Genomic DNA, 23,785 nt, shown 5'->3' on the forward strand with positions numbered 1-23,785 from the left:
CAATTAAACAATTGCAGATTGAGTGATTAGCAATTTTGTTGTGATGGGTGATATTTTAAAGGAGTTTCATAGTTTAACAGAGGTAAGGAGAATAATTTATCTTGTCAAAGTGTGTTCTGAAGTAATTTAACTCGCCTGTGTGGACTTTGACGAAAAGGAGACAATTATTTAAAGTTCTTAATACACCTTTCGTAACCCTCGGGGTAACATAAGTTAATTTATCACAGATTGTACAGTAATAAAACAAAGAGAAAAAATAGTCCATCTTGTCAATTACGTTCTAACGTAATTGAAACGGTCTCTGTGGACTTTTAACAAGAAAGGAGAATTACTTAGTTTTAGAAACAACTGTGATATCCTATAGTATAAAGAAATTTGGAACATGAGTTTGACTTGATATGAATAGGATTGTTTTAAAACAAGTGGATTATGTGGTGTCCGTTTATTGTTCGAACTTATCGCCAACAGATTACAGAGACCTATAGTAAAGAATCCGGCTCCATAAATTTAAAAATAAAATTATGAATAAATCTTTGTAAATGTTGTCTTCAGTTCTTTGAAATTCCCGATTTTATCATGGCAACAAATTCAACTATGAGCACTGAAACTCCAAGGTCCAAGCAAAGCTGTTCCTAATTCAAAATGCCTGACAGAAGGAGAGGCAACCATTAGCAGAAAATCAAATTTCTCACACGGCTACTCTCAATTAAATTGCTGAATAGGATGTAACGGTTACAAATGAAAGAGAGCATATTCAGCGGCATATCGTGATTCGAATCTTGGATCTTTTATTTACAGCGTGGCACATTAACCGCTATGTCACGTCTGGCTCGAGAGACTTGTATACAAAATTTAGATAATGAAACAATTTTAAAAATATTTTTTTCATTTAAGCACTTTAACATTAAAACTTATGAATTTTAATGTATCGGTGCTGAAAATATCTTAAATGTATTTTACATTTATTAAACTTGCTATGTGATATATGGAATTAAAGTAAATTTTATATACATTAGACTGTTTAATTTTCTGTACAGTACAGTATTGTGTATGCTTTGAGATTTAACCTACATTTGTTTTCAACTAATATATTGTTCCTTCGTGAAAAGTTGTTACTAAATCAAATGCAACTTCTTTAAAGTTTTTGTTGTTATTAGCGTTCAATGAAGGGCAACATTTTCTGACACTTTATTTCAGAAGTGATACAACTATAGCAAATACCAAATGTTTCAGCCAATAAGTCTTTTAAAACAAAAATAGCTCTTCATAAAATAACATTTAAGAACTCTGACTTCAGTTCTTGTAGCTTAAAGAACGATAAAAATAGATATGGTCAGTGCCAGAACATGTACGTATATATCATTAGCATAAAACTACCCAAGCTTGTCAAATAGTTTTCTGTCAGCATGATTTTACGAACAATCTTTTGAAACTATGTATTTAATTGAGCGATATCCCACAAGTCATATCAAACTTTTTTTCTAATATCTGGTTAACATGCTTTCAGTTTTGTTCGCGTATTATCCTCTCTCTATTATGGTCTCTTAATATTGTTGATAAAAATTTGCTTTTTTATGCTTTGCCGTATTTTTGAAGTAGCTATATATGACAGCTATTTCTGGGTAAGCAACCTACAATTACACAACGTGCACTTTATATGGCTTGTAGAAATTACTGTATTGACCTTTAAACATTTAACCTATTCAAGTTTAAATCCAGTCAATTAAATAGTTACACATATTTAATGATATTACGGCTTAAAACCACTCAATGTTTGTTCTTGAATTTCGCGCAAAGCTACACGAGGGCCATCTGCGCTAGCCGAACCTAATTTAGCAGTGTAAGACTAGAGGGAATGCAGCTAGTCATCACCACCCAGCGCCAACTCTTTGGCTACTCTTTTACCAACGAATAGTAGGATTGACCGGAACATAATAACGCTCCCACGGCTGAAATGGCGACCCTCAGATTACGAGTCGGAGTTATTAAATTAAAACTCCTGCCATACGTGCCGTAGCGACATGACACTGATACAAATCACATGCTGGAAGAAAAGTAAAAGCTAGTTTAAAAAATAGAGGAGATTAAAAAAAGATTCAGAATAATGCGAGTTCATACTGTAAGAGTTTACATACTCAATGTGGATAACCCAAGAACGTGTGTTTTAATTCTTTAAAAAACAGTGTAGTCAATAAAAGGAAATTAATACTATAGGTAAATGTTCAGAACATTTAGTTCCACAGTTTGGAAACTATTAAATACCTCATGTTCACTGAGCTGAGATCCACATATTGACTACACGATGCATTTATTGCTGCCGAATACGCTCCCACACAACCGTATAAAATAAAACATAACGCCGAAGAGGATAGAGTTAACAGGCGCATAACTCACACAACTTACCAATGGCAACCGCACAGTTTGTTGAGTGTCGAGTGAAGCGACATGGGCAAAAACAGCTTCCGGCGTAACAAAGATCTTCCTTTACGTTACATTATGTAAGTTGTATACTATTAGGCTTAGCTCATTTTATTTTCCAATGGTGTACAGCAATAAAATGATTTATGTGCAACAACTGATATGAATCAGATACTTGATAGAAACCGTAAAATTCTGATTAAATTTAATAATATAATACGTAATATAACATTATACATTATTAAGCCCTATATTATTCTAACAATAAAATTACAGTGGTTTTAAAAAGTTTTTACTTCGAGTGGATTTTTCGTTATCACGAACTATTTAGAATTGTTTACCTGCAATTAAACACTGTTCAATAAACACTCAGATTTACTGATACTTAATGGTTCTATGTACGAGTTTAATTAGTTATGAGAATATTATAACTAAGTATGTAATTTATCACAGACAATTATTGTGATATATTTATTATATGGATAAAACCAGTGAAACTAGTTATTTTTAAACTACATAATAGTGGAGTTACAATCAAATCTCTTTTATCCTAATGTACGCTGAATGAGAAAATAATTAATAAAACAAAGAATCTGTCACCATTTGCTAAAATTTGTTTAGTGTGTAACTTATACTTGTTGATGTTTGTTCAGCGTGCAGTAATTCTTTTAACATTTGTTTCAAAGTCAATGAGGATCAGGGTTATATGTAGCACCTAATGAATATTTCGTACGTTACTAAATATTCTTACACAGACTCGCACGCAAAATATTTGAAGCAGGAGGGAGTTCTAATTTGCGAGATTAAAAGATAACACACATTGTGAAAAGTACAATCAGAATGTACAGCATGCCCCTCCCCGAAAATTTATAACAATTGATATTATACTGCTAAACTTGGAAGTAATTTTACAAGAACTAACTTACACAATTGCATAGCTGTTTACATAAAACCCATCAAACATCCAATGAAAAGTTAACAAATCATAATTACACTGTAACATTGCATGGGAAGGTAGACTTAAATTAGCAAAAATAGGTATGTTTTATTATAATAGAATAGTGTACTATCCACATCCATAATAGCTGTTAATTGTTAAATTATATTGCTAACGATAATGCTTCATTTGAAGACTGTAGACAATACAGAAAACGTTAAATGTGAAAAATAGTTACGCTATAATTATATAAGTATAAAGTTTTTATATCCCTGCGTATGTGATTGTTACAGCTTTATCCAACACAAAGTATGCATCGAAATTCTGCGCATAAGAAAAGTCACTTATTACTTTCACGTAGCATTCAAGTTGTAAAAGAAAATTAACGAGATAACCTTTAGAGTATTAAAAAAAGTTAATTATCACGATAAGGCATTTGATAGTTGGGTTCGGTTTTAACAGGTGGAACAATGTTCTCCCCCCCCCTTTCATCCTCCCTTTATTCTAGCACTTGTTACACAAATAACAATGTGCAGCAAACGTTTTAACAAGCGACATTATTTTCGACCCAACTGTAAAACTAAAATGAACAAGTTTTGTTTTTCTCACCTAACGTAGAACTTTTACATAAAGTTCAAAAGTTAATGAATTAATTCCACTGAAAAGTTTTAATGATGCGAAGAATACACAATTAGATCAGTGTTTCCAAAAGTGTGAGGCGCACCCTCACTTCCCAAGGACGCGCGAGCGATTTGGGTAGAGTCAAGAGTGCAATAATGCAAAATTAAGCATTTTAATACATCTTTTGAAAATGAAAATAATAATTAGTTACAACAATATATACAGTTTTAATGTATATCCGTAATCGTTTAGAAAACGCTGGATTAGATCAGTTTTTGACCTCTAGGTTAACGCAAATCATCTGTTTGTTTCACGAGTTTCACGTCACTCGTACATCTACGAAGCTAGCGTGGAGGAACTTCTGACACAGGGTTTTTCAATTTACGGCTATAAGTTTGAAGAGTTATTATAATTTTCTGCTTTCGATTTCACATGACTAATACAACAAGTCAACATGTCAATAGATTGTTTTATGTTTAATACACATATTTTACACTTCTTTCTTTTCATTATACTTTGATAAAGAATGAAGTTATAACTACCTGTTCGGCAGGTAGTTTAAACATCTGAGTTATGTGGAAAAATTAACTTAATCTTCACGCTAAAACATTTAAACAGAAAAAAAACTTTTCGAAACTGTAATGATTATAAGCCTGTCAGATATATCTATAATTTAGAACATAAAAACAAACTAGCAGTACAATAACTTTTACATAAAAAGTATAGAGATGAAAAACATTATTTCGTTCCACTAAACTGGCCAAAGTATACGGTAATTAGTAGTTTCTATTGCTAATTCATCAAGACAGGTTTGGTTGAATTTCGCGCAAAGCTGCACGAGGGCTATTTGCGCTAGTCGTCCCTAATTTAACAGTGTAAGACTACAGGGAAGGCAGCTATTTATCATCACCCATCGCAAACTCTTGGGCTACTCTTTTACTAACGAATAGTGGGATTGAATGTCACATTATAATGCTCCCACAGATGAAAGGGCGAGCATGTTTGGTGTGACGTGGATTCGAACCTGCGACCCTCGGATTACAAGTAGAGTGCCTTAACCACCTGGCCATGATGGTCCTCATTATGAAAGCAATCCAGGATTATAATTTTCATGTACATCAGTTTTACTAAAATTTAGGTGGAAAAACCGGCCACCCGTCAACTACCAGATATAAATAAAATAAGTCATTTGTTGTATTTCTGAGGCTTAGTTACTTAATATTTGTACATATTACTTGATTAACCTGACATTTAACATCAGATCTTGAATAAACGCATGACACGTTCTTTTCACCACAACTACTGTATGGTCCAAGACACCACGTTAAGAGAAAATATACTGGAAAACTGGTCTTACTGAAATTGTTTGTCACTTGCTATTTTAACATTCTCTTTTTAAACGAACTCGGACATCCAATTAGATTTTTACTTACTATATCTGTTGGTTGGTTTTTCTATTGTCATACTTTGTTTTAAAGTTGTTAATGCCATTTCTATCACGACAACAAAAGAAAACTTAATGGTGTTATTATGGATCACTGAACTTCATCATGTTACACTGTCTTTCCAGGATAGGACTTCATGCATTACAGACACAAGGTGGGAAAAAAAAGGGCATAATTTCGCCAAGTAGAGGCCTTGAACTGAATGTTACTGACATTGCCCTTAAAATTTACTGTCTTTAAACATTTAAGACTGAGAATAGACCGTCGACGATCAAATGCCGTATTTAAATACAATCTTATAATTGTTTAAAATAGTTTCATAATAGGCATATAAAGTTTTTGCACTAGGTTCTCCAACTACGTTGCAAGAGATAAAATAAAGAACAGCAACTTACTACTGAATTCTGTAGGCAGTAAGTACAATAACCAAATGACTGAGGTATTTGCAATTATCAAAACGTTCCGGTTGCTAAGCTTGTTAAGTAGTCTCGTTTTGAAAATCATGTTCACACGATATAAACCAATTTAAGTCTTCTTTTCTAAGCTATTCACTAACTCGACACAGTATAAGCTTAACCCTTTACACACCGGATGTACCTATAAACAACTTAATTTACGAATCACTAGACGATCTGATATATTACTCAGTACTCACTAGGATAATGAACCTATAAATAACTAGATCATAATTAGTCTTACAACATTATTTAAGTTATAATTTACTAGATGATCTTATTTACTATTCACACGTAGGTAAACTCCGTGTGAAAAATTATTAAATAAACAGATTAATTTGAGCTTGTATTTTAACACACTCGCGGGGTACTATATTATTATAATTCTGTCCTTGTTAAATGGGCTCTTTTAATAGCTTGATGAAAACATGATAAAATTTAGTTCACTTAACGATAATAAATTAGTTTATTTCTTCCGTAATGTTTCAACAACCTGTCTTAATTTGTACACTAATGTAGGTTGTAAGCCGTAGTTCAACGAAAATATCACACCAATTATATTAAAATAATGTAAAAATAAAGTTACCTAACAATTTCACAGCTGATCGATCAAGTAACTAATATAAGCGATAACTAAACAGATAGAAATACTTCACTAAAACTAAATCATCAATGATTCCTGTTTCCCAATTTGTGAAAAGCCCTTTGTTGTCCATTTAATCTGGTTCGGCTTGGTGTATTAACAGTTAATCCTTTGGAGGAATTCTTATTTCCTTCAAGCTTTTTTCTGCAATTCCTGGCAATTTGTCTTCTAAGCTATTGTTAGTGGAAGTTCATATATAACTACTCTTCAAATTGTCAATTCTATAGCTTAGAAATACCGTTTTTAGTTGACTATCTGAGGCTGTAATAGATTTTAGTTCCATCGTCAACTGTGGATCATCCTTTAAAAAAGTACAACTACTTTGTTTCAGCCTAATTTTTATATTCTCGTCTGTTGTGGCATTTTTTTAAAAGCTGCCCATGTGCCAATCAATCCATAAAATACATCCGTTTAAAACATTCGGGCAGTTTTTTTTTCAAATTCTTTGCAAGCTCGGCTAAGATCTTTTTTTCTTCTATATCCTTTTCTAGAACTTTGCTCTGGACGTTTTCTTAGGTATGACACTACACTTTTTGAATAAGTTAGCTACTAATAATAAATAGTTATTTATTATTAAGAGAGTTACTTAATTTTGTCAAAACTGGCCCTTTTAGATGGGTAGCATTTTAAATGGGTTGTTAGTTTTTTCACTATTCCTCCTATTCATTTTGGAAATTATTTCATACCGAGTCTGACGTGACTCCAATGATAATTACCAATCATAATTCATCGGATTTTGACTGGCCGATACTGAATCAGCCAGCTAAATTATAGAATTAGATTTGGCCGTGTTATAGTTGCAGTTGTCCAGAAAGGTTCTTCAGTAACAGGTGGCAATGCAATAGCGTTAATAGATATATGCCAAGTAATTTCTTCTATTACGTATTTTGTAGAAAGTTATTTTTTTAGTTGGAGCTCAATGTAAATATACTTTCCTAATTTAGTTTTATTCTTTCACCAATGCTCATCTTCTATCTTGTTGGTGTCCGTCTTTCCTTCATTTATATCTTTTCGTACTTCACTTTTGACTTCTTGAATTTTTCATTGGAATCTCACTACATTCTTTCAATTTTATATATAGTCTCCTATACTTATTCCGTGTTGTTATTTTATCATCTCTCTCTACAGCTCTGTCAGCTTAATTGATCTTGTCTTCAATCTGACTTATTATGCTACTACTTCTTTAAATAGTACGTGTCTTTCATTTAACTCTGCTCTCAAACTGCTATTTCTTACCTTTTGCTCTTATTTTAACTTCCTGACACGCTCTAATATTTTAGCTCTTTCTTTTTGTCTTTCTTTTACCTTTTTTATTCCATATTTAGTTCTTTTCTTTTCTATCACTGTTTTTTTCTTTTTAATCCTATTTAGTAATTTCATCATCTTCAGTAGAGGATAGATCTCACCTTTTGACCGTGTGGTCTTTATAACAGATGAACTTTATATATTTAAAAACGGCTGATATTGGTAGAGAAATGACGAACTTTAATTACAAGTATATTCGAAGTTCTTTTTTATTTTCACCAAAATAACCCCACTTCCAACAATAACTGTTGTAATATTGTTCCTTCTCTCTGGATGGGTTCTTTTAAATTGGATGTTAAAAATAAATCCAAGTTCAGTCCACTTGATGGTAATAAATTAATTTCTTTCTCTTTTTTTTTTAATATTTCTATATTCTAATGTTCTGGCATTTAACTTTATAGAAGTTGTCATGGTTTACTACAATACATTGCTCAAAACAACAACAAAACAGTTATACACTTATACATTGTTGCAACTTGTAAACCAAAGCTTTCAGATAATATTAAAAGAGAAATATCATGCTAATTTTATTGTCTAATGTAAAAATAAAATTGCTTGTATAATTTCACACGGATTCAAATATTTCACTGATCCTTTCTGAATAATTGACAGTAGAGCCAGCTGAAAACAAAACAGTACTGACTCAATGCTTCACTGATTCCCGTATTTATAAATCTACACTTGCTTTCGATACTCTCCTAATTTAATGAATTCTTGAAAACAAATTTAGAACATTCTATGTGTTTTATACCCACTTTTATAAACTTTTCCATCTTTACGTCAGAGACCCTTTAGAGAACCAACTACAAATTGGTCTCCTGTACAAACTTTCTATTCGACAACCCCTGTCCTTGTAAAATTAACAACTGCTAATTAGAATGTCGAGTTTGGTGCTCTATGGGGTGGGCGCACTGAAAGTGGCCGTTGCCCACCCTAATAACCCTGGCTAACACCTAAGTTCAAGCATTGAAAATATAACTTACAACAATATAAACGTGATTTCATTTTATTGGACAAGCTTGTGGTAAACATTTTAATGTTCTGGCTTTTAACTTGATAGAAGTTGTCATGGTTCACTACAATACATTACTCAAAACAACAAAATACAGTTATACATGGTTATCTAAAAGTGACTGACTGGTTTAGAAAATGTTTGTTTTTGTTTCTGAATTTCGCGCAAAGCTACATGAGGGCCGTCTGCGCTAACCGTCCCTAATTTAACAGTGTAAAACCAGAGGGAAAGCCAACTCTTGGGCTACTCTTTTATTAACTAATAGTGGGACTGATCGTAACATTATACCACCACCATGGTTGAAAGAGCGTGCATGTTTGGTGTGACGGGGATTCGAACCCACGACCTTCAGATTGCGAGTCGAGCGCCTTAACCCACCTGACCATTTAAAAAATGACTTCCCACTACCAGTCAATGACAATTGTGGATAAATCAACCAGCAAAATCAAATAGTTATTAAAGTATAAAATTAACCTCATAAATACAACTAATTACTGGTTGCAACACTAATCGCCAGCTACTGTAGTTACTGATTTAACACTACCAATTACTGGCTGATGTAAATAATGACATAATACAATAAATTAATGAACAGTAAACATAATGGCATAACACCGCCAAATAATAATGTTATAAAAAAGTGCAACCAATTGATGGCAACTGTAGATAATGGCATAATACAACGTATGTTGATTATTGTAAAAACGACTGAAATCTCTAAGATAGCCAGTCTCCAAACTGTAGACAATATTTCCTTATTCGCGCACCAGAAAGTACTATTTGTGTTGTGCAAGATTGTATGAATGTCACAACAGCCTCTAGGTTACTCCATTTCTCTAAGCATCCATTTTCCATAAGCCACCCCTCTTTTTTTCCCCCCCTTTTCTTTTTTGCAATGAAATTTTACTCATTAAAATAAATTTTACCAGGATGATGGTTTTAAAACTACGCTTTCCAAATGAAAATATTACCTGAGAATAATATTTAAAAACCAAGAAAGCATAATAACTGTGGGGGCTCTTTGACACATGGACGTATAAGTAACTACCTACTTTTGTTTTTTCATTATTCTGACTTTGATGATCTGTTATTGTAAATATGCAAATGTTTTTAAGTTTCTACTTTTTATTCAATTCAGTTTGGATGCAAAGTCGCTCAAGTATGCAATACAACTTGTCCCTAATCGTAATCCACTAATTAACCTTTAGACGTGCTCTTATAGGAAAGATAGCTGTTACTTCACTGTAATGTGTTGAGATAAACGGCTGTCTTTGATGTCGACTAATCAGGTAATTGTTTGGGCCTTACCCCACCCATATGCTCAAAGGCATGTGTCTCTAGGTCATATGTGAAAATGGAATGCCTGAGAATATGGGCTTTGTAATTGTTACTGCATGTAAATCAAGGTTCTCCCCATTAAGTAAATTTTGTACTAATTTTGCCGAGTCTTAAATTTAGCAAAGCCTAACTTTAGTTAGGCCTCTGCAAGATCATAACTTAGTGTTTTATTTATTTCGTTTTAAAGATTACTTGTTTTATCATACTATAAAGCCTGTTCTGTATATTTTGTGCATTGCCCTATTGTTTTTAATAAATTCAGCCAGAATTTGGTTAGAAGCATTGACGTTGAACCTTTTGAACTTCCTCTTAGCTCCTCAGGAATCAATGTGGTAAGGCAAAAGTTAACTGAAAAATAAGCAAACTAGAACCACAATAATAGGAGACTTAAAATTCACAAATCATAGATGCTTAAATAGTGACAAACAAATGTTTTGCTTGAAAACAAAAAGCAATAATTTTATTGCATTTTACGGAAAACAAAATGAGGCACGAGTTCACATTTTGGAAAGAGATACACTTGTATGGTATCCTTCTCTAGCATTAGAGTTTATTCTAAAAAAACTATGCCAGTTGGAATTACATTCAAGATAAAGATCTGCCAGAATTCCTTAGAAAGCAACCAGAACAAATTCATTATTCCAAACAGAAAAACTGGAGCTTTTATTACCTCTATGTTTGCATACATCTAGCACATTAAATATCACAAAAAAAAAAGAATCCTTATCAGCTGTACCAGGCGAACACAATAGGTTACCTAAGACTTCGGTTTAGTGTAGTTTGCAGCTAGATACATCTTGTTCACGTCAAATGATTAAGTTCATACAATCTAAAGTAAAAAAAAATGAAAAAAATTACAAGAATATATTTGAATAAAGGTACATTCATCTTCTAAATTATTCAAGGGCTACAGTAATAATATATTCACATTACAAATTTATTCCTATTTACCTTAAGGTCATCACTGATTCTATCTTCATTTCAGTTTTAAATTCCAAACCAAGTGTAAAAAATTAATCCTACTTTGATGCAATGACATTAGGTTCTAAGTCTATAGGACACCAAAATATATTACATTCACCCAAATTTCTGGGTTTTTACTGAAGCACAGCTCGTACTACTACACTTTGTTCTTCAGTAGCATCTCAGTCTATTACCTTGTAACTGGCGACGTCAGTTAACGATGGGGGTTTAATAGCGCAAGTGTGTGTGTGTGTGTGTGTGTGTGTGTGTGTGCGTGCGCGCGAGAAATCACACCAGAGTCCTATAGAGGCTCTTCTAGTCAACCTCAGCATGTCCAGATGGTTGAACACTATAGCAGCCGGGTCAGATTCTGAAATCATCCTAACAAGCTGAAGAGAACTCCAAGGAGGGTGGGTCTCATCATTTGCTTGGAAAGCCACTGCCTGAAGCTCAAGACTTTTGAGAACGTAGCCTTTGTATATAAAAAAAACCAAAACTGATATTAAGGACAGGACTTTCTCACGACCATATCATATACTCAAATTTTAATCTCGCATCAGTTCTGTTTTCTTTGTATGGTTTGGGATCTGCAGTTCACGGGTTCGAATCCCCGTCTTACTATACACTTGCCAGTTCAGTCGTGTGAGCGTTTTAATATTATGGTCAATCTCACTATTCATTGGTAAAACAATAACCCAAGAATTGACAGTTGGTGGTGGTGACTAGCTGCCTTACCTCTATTATTTCACTGCTAAATTGGGGACGGCTAGCGCAAACAGCCCTCATGTAACTTTGAGCAGAATTAAACTAAACAAACCAGATAACTATATGTTTTGGGAAACAAAGACATTTTTACATCTCAGCAAAATAAAGACTCAAAAATAACGGTGGAAAATTAAACCATGTTTGACTAGGTTCCAGAAATACATAGTTGTAACATTACATCTTAGTTTGTGGTATTCTTGAGTAAAACTGAACCAATAGGCAAGTTAAGACAACGGAATTAAGAGCTTCTTAGATTTTGTTCTCATATCAGAATACAGTGCTTTTACTATGGTCAGGCTTATGCCAGAAGCTAAATATAAATGGTATTCTACGTACATTAAAATTACTTACGAATAAAAAGATATATTTTAATCTTTCAACAACCGCCCTTGAGAAAAGTAAAATTTTAGCTTCAACTCTTGCATGGTGTTCGCCTTCGTTACTGCAGAAGGCAACTCATTCCATATGTTAATCTCCCTGTACGAAAAATATAACTGTCTTAACTAAAAGCTAGTCTGTCTTTACCAACTCTTAGGCGTGTTTCTTCTTGTTCTATTACCCATTAAGCACAAAGCACAAAGAAATCAGAACCATTAATGTTATTGATCATCAGGATAATCTTGTGAACTTGAATAAGATCAGCTCTTACCCTATTAGAAAGTAAGTTGGAAGATGTTATCTTATCACTGTAATAATCCTAGTAGCTCTTACTAACGAGTAAATATCCTTTTCAGAAAAATAATATACCAACCTGTACAAAATAATCAAAGTGAAGTCTGACTAGAAATATGGATATACAAATAATTACCTATTTTATAAATTTTAATTAACACGTTTGTAAATACATCTAAAAACGTTTATTACTTTAATACTGGCAACAGTATTAAATCTGCCTCGATGACTTGACTGACTTGTCTATTACCTTGTCAGGATTCTTTTTAGTCGCAATGTCAGAATTTCAATACCGATATATACAACAGAATCTGTATGCAAATCCTGAATACGTATACATGCACCGATTATTTCACCTACAGAAATAAACGAATAAATCTAATTTGACCAACTTTATAGCTTGCACTGAAACAAGAACGTTAAATACTGTTGACAGAAGATGTATTTATTAGCGTGGTTACACATTACTTTTTACGAATGACGGTAGCTCAAAATCTTTAACTATAGTTATAGATGCATCTTTTGTCTGAGGTTACCAGACGTTCCAGGTTTTAGCTTTATTTATATCCCGATAAGGAAAAGCATTAAACTGTTCCAGTTTCTCTATACCCCAGTGTGAGTTTGATATACACGGTTTGTCATTTATACGCAGTTCCTTTAAAAGTTGTACTTAGAGAATCGCTTGACAGATCTCACAACCCAGAATTTCTTCCCACTCTTCGGTATTCGCAGAAACTGAGATTTGAAGTCCTGCCCAGCCATGGAAAAAAAAAAAAAAGGCAACACTTTCTTTTTTGGTTTAAGATACATTTGGTGCGTTTTTATTTTTGGCCAGCCAAGGCAGAAAAGCTCAGAAAAGCAAACCGATTTGATATCTAGATACAGTTTTGGACTCAGGTCAAACAAACCTTTTCGATTTATGTGTTTGACTACGCCCAAGGTCTCATAAATTAACTTACACTAATCCTACTTAAAATAATTTCAATTTGAGGGTAGGATGGTAGAAATTCTTTTGAGTAATAAAGTCGAATCTGGTATACGCGTCCCCTACAAAAATATGGCTAATAAAAAGGGACAGAAAGTACCACAGACTAATTTACTCTAATCCTGCCTAAACCAATGCCGCGACTATTACGAATCCCCTTTAGTTTTATCTAGATAAGACTTCAAGAAATTTTGTCTATGGTTTTAACATGCAATGTAATAAGCGTGATATTATTTAGCAAACGGTAAAAAGTATGTCATAATTTGAGCTTTTCCAGAACTGTTTCACTGTAACTCCGTATTGGAAAAAAGTTTAAGGTCTCTAATCTTACTTTTGTCAGCAGTATTTAGCCAATTTGTTTTGTATACTGATTTTCACTGCTGAAGTGATTTCTGTCAGCTTTACAGCTAATCTTAACGCTTATGTACGGAAGCATATTATGATAATATAATAGTAAATTGTCAAATAACGATTTGTGAGCATAATGAAGAAATTTATTTTTAGGAAACAAACTACACGTTTCTCAAAAATAAATCATTATGCCTATAAATCACTGTTTATCAATTTACCATTAATCTTGGCACTTGCACATTCTTCGAATTACAGATTACATCAAATACATTAAGATCACAGTAAGAAAAAAAAACTACACAATAAAACTCAATTGAATGACATTACCCTTTGATAACGCTAGAAATTATTTTATCAAGAATTAACAGTATGTATTTTGTTTACTAATGTACATTTACCGTGTTCATTACTATGCTGTTCACACTACTCTTTATCTTATTACGAAATCGTCAATAATATCATACAATGTGATTTTCTTCACATAACAACAACTCCAAATTTCCTAGGAAGGTCGAAACGTTGTTCTCTGCTTATTAATAAACGTGTTACTATCCATACCAGCCGATCTGAAATAAAGTTAAGTTCAAGTGGGTTTCTAATAGCAATAACTGGGCACAAAATAAAAATACAAGTAAACAGCCACAATAAAAGTATATTCAATACATTTTAATAAACTAGTAATATATTTGTTGAGAATTTACACTGAGAAAATATGTAAATATACATATGTTCTACATTCGTAAAAGACCGCCTTTTCCTAATCTTAGTTTTTTGTGTTCAGATTATGAAAATATTCATGTTTCCTGCAAATTTTCTCATCTCATAAAAATATTAAAATACGTAATACCATATCACAGTTTGTGATAGCAAATAGCTTTAGTCTTACAACTCATGAATTCATTGATACACTTTCACTCGAGCAACAAAAATAAAGAATCTTTTCTGTTTCATGCACCGCGTTCAAACAGAAACAAAGAAAAATTAATGCAATTTTTAATGTTGATTTAGAAGTAAAAAAATTAAAAGTTTGGAGGAATTATTTTTAATGGGGAAAATATTACAATTTCTTAAAAGTTTTAATTATTTTTTATTTAAATAAACAATTATTTATTAATCAGTCTAACTTGATCTAGACTCCCATAAAGTGACTTAACCTCTCAAAAAATTAAATTATTTTTTTTCATTTTTCAAAATTTTAATACACATTTTTGAAATCAGCATTAAAAACATTAAAAAATATATGCCTATTTCTCCTTGAACGCGGTGCATGAAACAGAAAAGATCCTAAATAAATAAATGTTTCATACAAACACACGTGTAACATTCAAAAAGAAAATAAGACCAATACTGAACAATTGACTTTATCAATAACCCATGTTAGTATCAGTTCATTCTTTACATTTGATCAGTGTTACAGAGGAATTTGGAGATACCACTAATCTTCCTAAACAGATATTATGATTTGTAAGTTTCACAAGCTCTGGCCAGTATTCACAAAAATATTTAATCTTTAATGAATTTTTTCAATTAGTTTTTTCTTGGGGAAAGAGAATTGTATTGATATTATTGTTCATTTTTATCAAGCACGTACAAGGAAAAGGGCGACAGACGGGGGTGGACAACTATTCACAACATAATAAGATAGTTTAATCAATTTTAAATTTTCACCAAAAGACGGAGAAGGCTTAAAAAACTTAAAGTGTAATGGCAGAATAAATCAGAGATTTAATCTCCAAAAAATCTTTAAACATAACCATTTTAATGCCTAACTATACATGAGACGATATCTCTATACTATACGTTGGAAGGATTGATTTAAGAAAGAAGTTTTTAAAAAAAAGTTATTAAAAATGGTATAATAACAACATTAGGATAAGTAATCACTGTTTAAACAACACCTAATTAAAGTTAATTAATCCTGCAAATAAAATGTTAACCACGTTTACACTATGTTACTGTTCAATTCAAATTTTATTTCTCAAATTAAAGTTTTTATCAAATGCTGATTCTTTCATGGTTAAAGGTAGGTGAGGTTGATTTCATAAGTTGAGATGCATGTCAGTAGAAGATCAGGTGTGAAAATTGTGTGTATTACGGTGATTTTAAGACTCGATACACTTCGGTTGCAGAGCTTAACTACTTGAGTATAAGTTGAGAACAACTTAAGTGAAGATTGTGCTGCTGAAGGATGAAAAGAGTAGACTGATCATAGAACTCTCGGAAAAAAAACAGCAATTAGAAGAAGTGACTTATTTGGAAATGTTCCCTCAAGCTAGCTGAAAAAAAAAAAAGAAGCAGAATCTAAATCTTAAATAAGAGATTATCAGGCATATACTTAAAGTAACAGATAGGCTGGTTGAGCATGATAAGAGATGTTTTCATAATAATGATGAATTATATACTACAAATGGCACGATTTAGTTAGGTAACAGGATGTTCCCGAAAGCTCTAAATATATTCATTAAACTTTCCAAATTGTGAAGAAGTTGGGACATTGGCAGTGAACAGATCAGTAGGACAACTTGAGCAATTAAGTGTTAAAAATAAAAGAAGGTGATTTTAGGCACAACAAGTTAAACACGTTCCAGAGAAAAGTCGGTAAGATCATTTTAATGTTAGGAATATTGGAACAAATTAGACGAGTTCATGGCTCTAGATGAGCCCGGAGACAATATAATGGGAATGACTGAAACTTGGTTAGATCTGGAGAAGTTAATAATATGAATCATCTTGTAAATACTAATTACCAAAGAAATTATGTTTTGAAGACAAAGACCACCGAAATATTTATATACAGCAAATATCATTAATATTTCATATACCTTTTTTCCCCATTGTGCAATACCACTAAAGTGTTCTGGCATTGAACAGTAAATTACGGGAAAATATATATGGATTTTTTTTTATTATTATTATTTTTTTTTACTGGGCTGCAAATGGGGAGAGTAATAAGAATGTGTAAAAATGCAATTAATTCAAATTTATATACCCAATAACAATAGGTAAGTTTTATTCGGGTAAAATTACATATACATACATACATATATATACGTACATCCTACAATATACATACATAATCCATATATCGCGCTATATATATATATATATATATATATCCCATATTCGTTGGTAAAAGATAGTTGGCATACATACACTGCTAAATTATAGCATATATATATACGAAATTACAAACCTACAACTTCTACTAGCACAATAGTTATTACATCAATAACAGTTTAATTTAATTATTCTATTTCTTCAACCACATCATCTGAAATCTAAGTTTAACTCCTGATTTTATCTTTTACTAATACAAATAACTAAAATTTCATAAACAAATATCTGTTCGATGTACAACTGTTTAGTGCAGTTTATTTTGGGAATCAGTATTTAATGATTGTTCAGTTTTTCATTACGAGAGAATTAACAGTTGTAACAAGTTTTGTTTTGTTTGCAATTACATTGCTGTCGAGGCTTTACTAATACAATTGACTTCATTTTCAGTATTTTTCTCATTATCTTAACGAGTCGAGTATTTCAGAGAAAATTCCAGAGACCTCAGGGATTCATGTATTTATATAAATATCTCGCGAGCACAAGTTAAGAAGTGAAGTAAATCAGAAAAAACATCAATTGCAGTTCAGTCAAAAAATTAGTGAGCGAAAGGAAACTAAGTTATCCATCGTGTGAGCGATTAGTCATAACGGGCGATATTTTATAGCGAGTTTCACATTTTGATAGAGATAAAGAGAACACAAGCCTGCGATGGTCATCTTCAAAGTTTTACATATTCTACAATAATTCCTTATTCTACTTCCGAAAATAATATCCATTTTTTTCTATCATGTAGAGATTTTTCACAAAAACTTCATATGTACTTTTACATAAATAAATCGTTTTCTTTGAAATAGGGTCACATTTTGTTATTCTTAAAATGGCTGTAAATTTAGACCAGACGCGACGCGAGTCTTGATTGTTCGAGAGTCTAATCATAATAACAAACATTGTTCACTGAAGTAAAAAAAACAACAACAAAAAAAAAAACAACAACTTTGATTTGAGTAACTTTTTCTTCCAGATTTCTAAATAATTCTTACGTGATTAATATTAATAATATTTTCTCCAAAGTCTGTATAGCTGATTTATGGAAAATTTGTTATTACAGTCAAACAACTCTTAAGAAATTTTAAATTTGCAGGCCTGAGTAATTTGTCTTGTCAAAGGATGTTCTAAAGTGATCGAACTCGCCTGTGTGGATTTTGACAAAAAGGGGACAATTATTTAATATTTAGGATACAACTGTGGTAACCCATAGGGTAAAGCAAGTGAATTATTCACCGGTACTATTGTGATGCAAGCAGAGAAAAATAGTTTGTCAACTAGATTCTAAAGTAATTGAACCACCCTATGTGGTCTTTTGACAAGAAAAAGGAAAGTAAAATTGGAATTACAACTGTGATATATATAACGAAAGGATTTGTTTGTACATACGTTTAACTTGTTTTGAACACATTGTTTTAAAGTAAGTGAAGTGGGAGTTGTCCCGTTTATTGTCGAATTTATCACCAATAAGCAACTGATACACCTATTGTAGAAAAATCCCCTTCCTACATATATATATAAACCCGATTTTAAAACTAAATAGTAAAAATAAAATTAACTATAAGCCGGTTATTCTGTAACAATGCTATAGTATTAATAGTAGCAATTGTTATTCTTCATTAGATCAACCAATACTGTGGCACGTCATACTCACTCCAGCATTGTTGTACAAATCCGATGATATTCGACCACTTTTTTCAAAAGCATTCCGTGACGTTTGGCAATAACACACTGGAACAGCATAAATTTCAAAACTCTGAGAGGGCTGGATCTTGCGATTGACAACACTTTTCCACAACGTTCACACGTGACTTTAGGCATGATTCAAGACTTATTATTCAAATCATCAACGTTTTAAAAATTAAAGTCAAACTCCAAATACAACGCATGTTACTTCGAAAGTCATATTAACAACTATTCAGATAAATAAATTGATTATGAATCTCCCATTAATATAATTTAGACAATGGCATACTTAATGAAACCGGGAAAGGAGTATTATTAATTTTCGTTTGTTTTTCTTTTGGAGGGAAGATATGGTAGGAGATACAAATTCGAATAGAAATTATTATAATTTACTACAATTGCACTCGACATAGAAACATGGTAAGCCGCTCGTTTAATACGAAGATTTAGCTTATTACTTCAGTTACGGAAACTAGATACAAAAGTTAAAAGAAACAAATTGATAAATTAGGCTGCGAGTGCAGAACTTTGTCTTTAATAAGCGTTTAGGATAAAATGACAAACACCAGTACAAAGAATCGTCCATAACCTTCGCAAAGTGTGATCGATAGAAATGTAGCTACAACAAAACTCACGACAAATAGCGGTTTTGGATCATTGAGATACTATACAGAGAATTTTTTCCCACTAAGCTTCTTGTCTTGATCACAGATTATTAACAGTTTATACTGATATAAAATGATAAGTTCTAAAAAGACACATACGACGTATCGAGTACGATCTCCTAACATTCCACCCTCACCAACTCAAAACTACACCATTTCACACACACTCATAATACGTATGCACACGTCAAACCGGACAAAAACATCGAAACTTCTGACCAATAAAAATAGGCTTATTACCTCTCTTCTAACCAATAAGAGAGTCAGGCGCTTAAAGTCACAGTGCTGTGAAGACATATGCACATACTGTAATTACGAGTGGTAAGTGAGATTTTTTTGCAAAGCTTAAACACCCGAAAGGCTCAAAATCTATTTCACTTTCTGAATTGTCGAAGGAGGAAAGGGCGTAGTAATGGAAGCTAGGTACTGGGTTGTTTTTTTTTTTAAAGGACGACTTTATAAGAAAAAAAAATAGATGGGAGAGAATGATCCTAAAGACCTAAGTGATTGTAAAACTGAATCACTATCATTACTTAAAGTATGATTTACCTTCTTTATCTATTAACTAAAAGTTTTCTGGTCCAATAAAAAGTAATTACGTTAATTTTATACAATATTAAATATTATATTATGACGTCGTTAGATGCTGCAATAATTTTTATCCTATTTTATTTTTCATTGTGAAACTGATACAGCAGTACAAAGGCTACGGAGCAGAATCCGCTTTTTTTTTTTGGTTACTTTGAACAAATCAATGTTTCTATTTTTTATAAATTTTCAGTGAGCAGTTTTATATTGACCAATGTGGTTAAACAGGGATTGAAAAATTAATCATATGAAGAGAGATATTAAAGTGAAAACGTAAGCACTAATAACACTATGTGACAAAATTTATACTTTTTTTGTTCCTAAGCAAAAAGTGTTATTTCCCAATTGCTTATGCCTAAAGTAAATGGAAAAGGCCTATTTTCTCTTTAAACTTTGCTTTTGTGACCAAGGAGCGTATAATGAAAACATGATGGGAGACTATATTTGGGGGCTGATTCGTGCAAGTGATTTATATTACAGTCGCAAATCTCGTAAAACTACTCACTTCTAAGTGTTAGAACGCTACAAATTAGGCTTTGGTTCCCTTTGGGCAGAGCACAGATCGCTCTTTGCACTTATCATAAAAAAAATACTGAATCGTAAAGTATATTTTACAATGTTACTATCTCTGTTAGGATTTGTTCCTTTATGTATGAGTAAGTTTTTCCAAAGTCGTGGAAGATGTTACATTATCCAAATGTCGTCAGACGAAAATGTTTTTGAAAATATTCTTAAAACTTGTTTTACTAATTCTTATAATTAATAATGATAATAGAATAAATTAATAATTTAAAAAATTATTAGCACTCTTTATAATAACTGTAGAAGTTACTATAATCTGAGAGTACACGTAAATTAACAGAGGGAGAAAAACAGAAAATAAATAAACTGTAAAACAAAAATAATAGGAGATTAGATAAATATAGCGAGGGGCTTTTACCAGTGTAAAACTCGAGAAATTTCACCAAACAAAGTTTAATTTTATCGATGCCTGAAAAGCAGATGCTTCTTTAGCGTTATTGCAATTTCAAGTTAAATTTCAAATAATGCTGGAAGGATGCCAAGGAAGTAACCAATTATGTGTTGGTAAAAACAAACATTTCAAATATAGGTGAATCTCGAAACAACATTAAAAATAAACAACGATTAAACTTGGAATGTAACAATAATGTATTTTGAGGTTTGAAAAAAAACATTGTAAATAGACGTGAATAAACATAGGCGTCGATCCAAGAAATATATTGGAGTGGCAAAGAGGAAGAAATAATTATTCCTAAAATGTATTTTATTTATTAGAAACATGTACATCATAATTATATTTCTGCACATGTATAGAAACCAGACGATTTCTACCTCTTCTTTGTCATCACTACTCTTGCAGAAGAGCATAATGCACATATAGTTTGTCTTCATGGAAGAAAAATAGTGGACTATTCGAAAGTCCTCATGTTTTGTATCTCGTTTGAAAAACATAATTAAAAGTTTTGTATGTGATCCTGTATGGTGACTTCTTAATCATAATTTAAAAATTAACGTATAGATTTAAAATATCCATCTTGATGTGACAAAATATTGGTCGAGCAAAAATATGTTTAGCTTCCCCATGATCAACGCCCTTGTGACTAAATATATTTAAATATACTTTCATGTACGCTTATGTTTTTTCTAATTACTAATACTTACACTATGTAACACAAATTTTGTTTCTGGATAGTATGTGTTATTTCTTAATTTTTTATGTTGTAAAAGTACAGAAAATGACCAAATTCAGGCATCGATAAAATTAAAATGTTTGTTTGGTGGAATTTCCCGAGTTTTACACTAGTAAAAGCCCCTCGCTATATTTGTCTAATCTTCTATTCTTTTTATTTTACAGTTTATTTATTTTCTGTTTTTCTCCCTCTGTTAATTTACATGTACTCTTTGATTATAGTAATTCTACAGCCATTATAAAGAGTGCTAATAAATTTCTTAATTATTAATTTATTCTATTATCATTATTAATTATAAGAATTAGTAAAACAAGTTTTAAGAATATTTTCAAAAACATTTTCGTCTGACGACATTTGGATAATGTAACATCTTCCACGACTTTGGAAAAACTTACTCATACATAAAGGAACAAATCTTAACAGAGACAGTAACATTGTAAAATATACTTTACGATTCAGTATTTTTTTTATGATAAGTGTAAAGGGCTATCTGTGCTCTGCCCACAAGGGAACCAAAACCTAATTTGTAGCGTTCTAACACGGCTTAGTTATCAAAAAGTTTTATCAAACATTTTATTGTTAGAAATGTTATTGTTTCATTTTCTAAAAATAATTTTGTTCAGTGCTTGCCTTCTATAAACTTAGATTAAATTCACACTTCTGTGTTTTTATATTTCCTTATCTATTCTTCACCATTTAATCTAAGAAATAAAAAAAATATAACGTGTGAGCACATAGTTACAGAAGCTTTGCCACGTACTTGGAAAGTTTTGGGGCTCAAGCCCAAAGACACACGAATTGTCTGTGTTTCACCATGATATTGATCATGGTTTTCTATTCTGAATTTTCAAGACACCAAATGGGATTTGAGACTGTCAAATAGAGTTGGGTACTTGTGCCAACGTACACCCCTATCTCTATACAGTTATGCAATATCCTGAAATGCAGATATATATATGAGTTATTAGTTAATTTGAGAGTTCTATCATTTACCTCACAAGTTCTAACAAGGTTTCATCACTCAGCCTATAACGCAAACCAACTGTGTCGCATGTTACCAAGATATCCTATTGCGTTTTCTTACAGCTATCTTCAGGTTACCGCTATAATGTTTTGTACAACTGGTCCTAATGGTTATTTGGCTATGATAAAATAAATAGCTAGCTAGTCAGTTCTTTTATAGAGTGGCAGTTACTGTGAGAGTTAGTTTTGACTAGCAGAGGCCCTAACTTCGATCGACGAATTTTTGGCAGTAAAATAACATTGACGAGACACATGGGTGACAACTGGGGTAAGCAAAGCCTACTGCAGGGCCTTTTAACGTTCTTAATTACCACAGGTAAATATGCAAGTCAGGTATAATCAGTGTGTCCGTGGCATGTTCACAGACTTACAAGGCTAAAATCCAGGGTCTTATTCCTCGCGGTGGACAGAGTGCACATTGTGTAGCTTTGCACGGGAACAAAATATAATAAAAACAGCGCCCTCTGCGCAATTTTCTGTAAAAAATGTTTACAGCCACTTTTGTGTTTCTCTTACTTAACTGCTTCTCAGTGGCACAGCGGCATGTTTGCAAATTTACATTGTTAAAAACCGAGTTTTGATACCCATGGTGAGAAAACCACACATGAACCATTCTGTAACTTTATGCTTAACTATATATAAACAAGTAAGCAAGCTTATCTAACAATTTGTTTTGTTTTTTTAATTCGCACAAAGTTACTCGAGGGCTATCTGTGCTAGCCGTCTCTAATTTAGCTGTGTAAGATTAGAGGAAAGGCAGCTACTCATCACCACCCACCGCCAACTCTTGGGATACTCTTTTACCAACAAATAGTGGGATTGACCGTCACATTATAACGCCTCCACGGCTGAAAGGGCGAGCATGTTTTGCGCGACGGGGATGCGAACCCGCTACCTTCAAATTACGAGTCTCACGCCTTAACACGCTTGGCCATGCCGGGCCTTACATAATAACAACCGAGTAAATAGACATTTCTTTATAGATAGTACTACAAAATATCTGGTTGAAACATTTAAGCGGTAATTTTCCTAAAAATAGTGATGAATAAATATAAAATATGTAGTCAATTAAATCCATTGGATCAGAGCATATATGTCA

General features: G+C 32.3%; 1 protein-coding gene across 8 annotated transcripts in view; it reads right to left on the reverse strand.

Annotated features, from left to right (window-relative positions):
• The window catches only part of LOC143256980 (uncharacterized), a 67,528-nt gene extending 48,001 nt beyond the window's left edge, over positions 1-19,527 (reverse strand). For 6 of the 8 annotated variants that reach the window (XR_013031647.1, XR_013031648.1, XR_013031645.1 and 3 more), the window contains exon 1: positions 18,667-19,527. The gene's annotated coding sequence lies outside the window, so the exon portion shown is untranslated. Of the gene's footprint in view, positions 1-2,262; positions 2,387-5,816; positions 5,965-18,666 lie in introns of those variants that run through there. The other 2 variants (XR_013031649.1, XR_013031650.1) reach the window with 2 other exon arrangements.
• Between the last annotated feature and the right edge of the window lie 4,258 nt (positions 19,528-23,785).

Source organism: Tachypleus tridentatus, chromosome 7 (assembly GCF_004210375.1).
Source record: "Tachypleus tridentatus isolate NWPU-2018 chromosome 7, ASM421037v1, whole genome shotgun sequence".
NCBI lineage: Eukaryota > Metazoa > Arthropoda > Merostomata > Xiphosura > Limulidae > Tachypleus > Tachypleus tridentatus.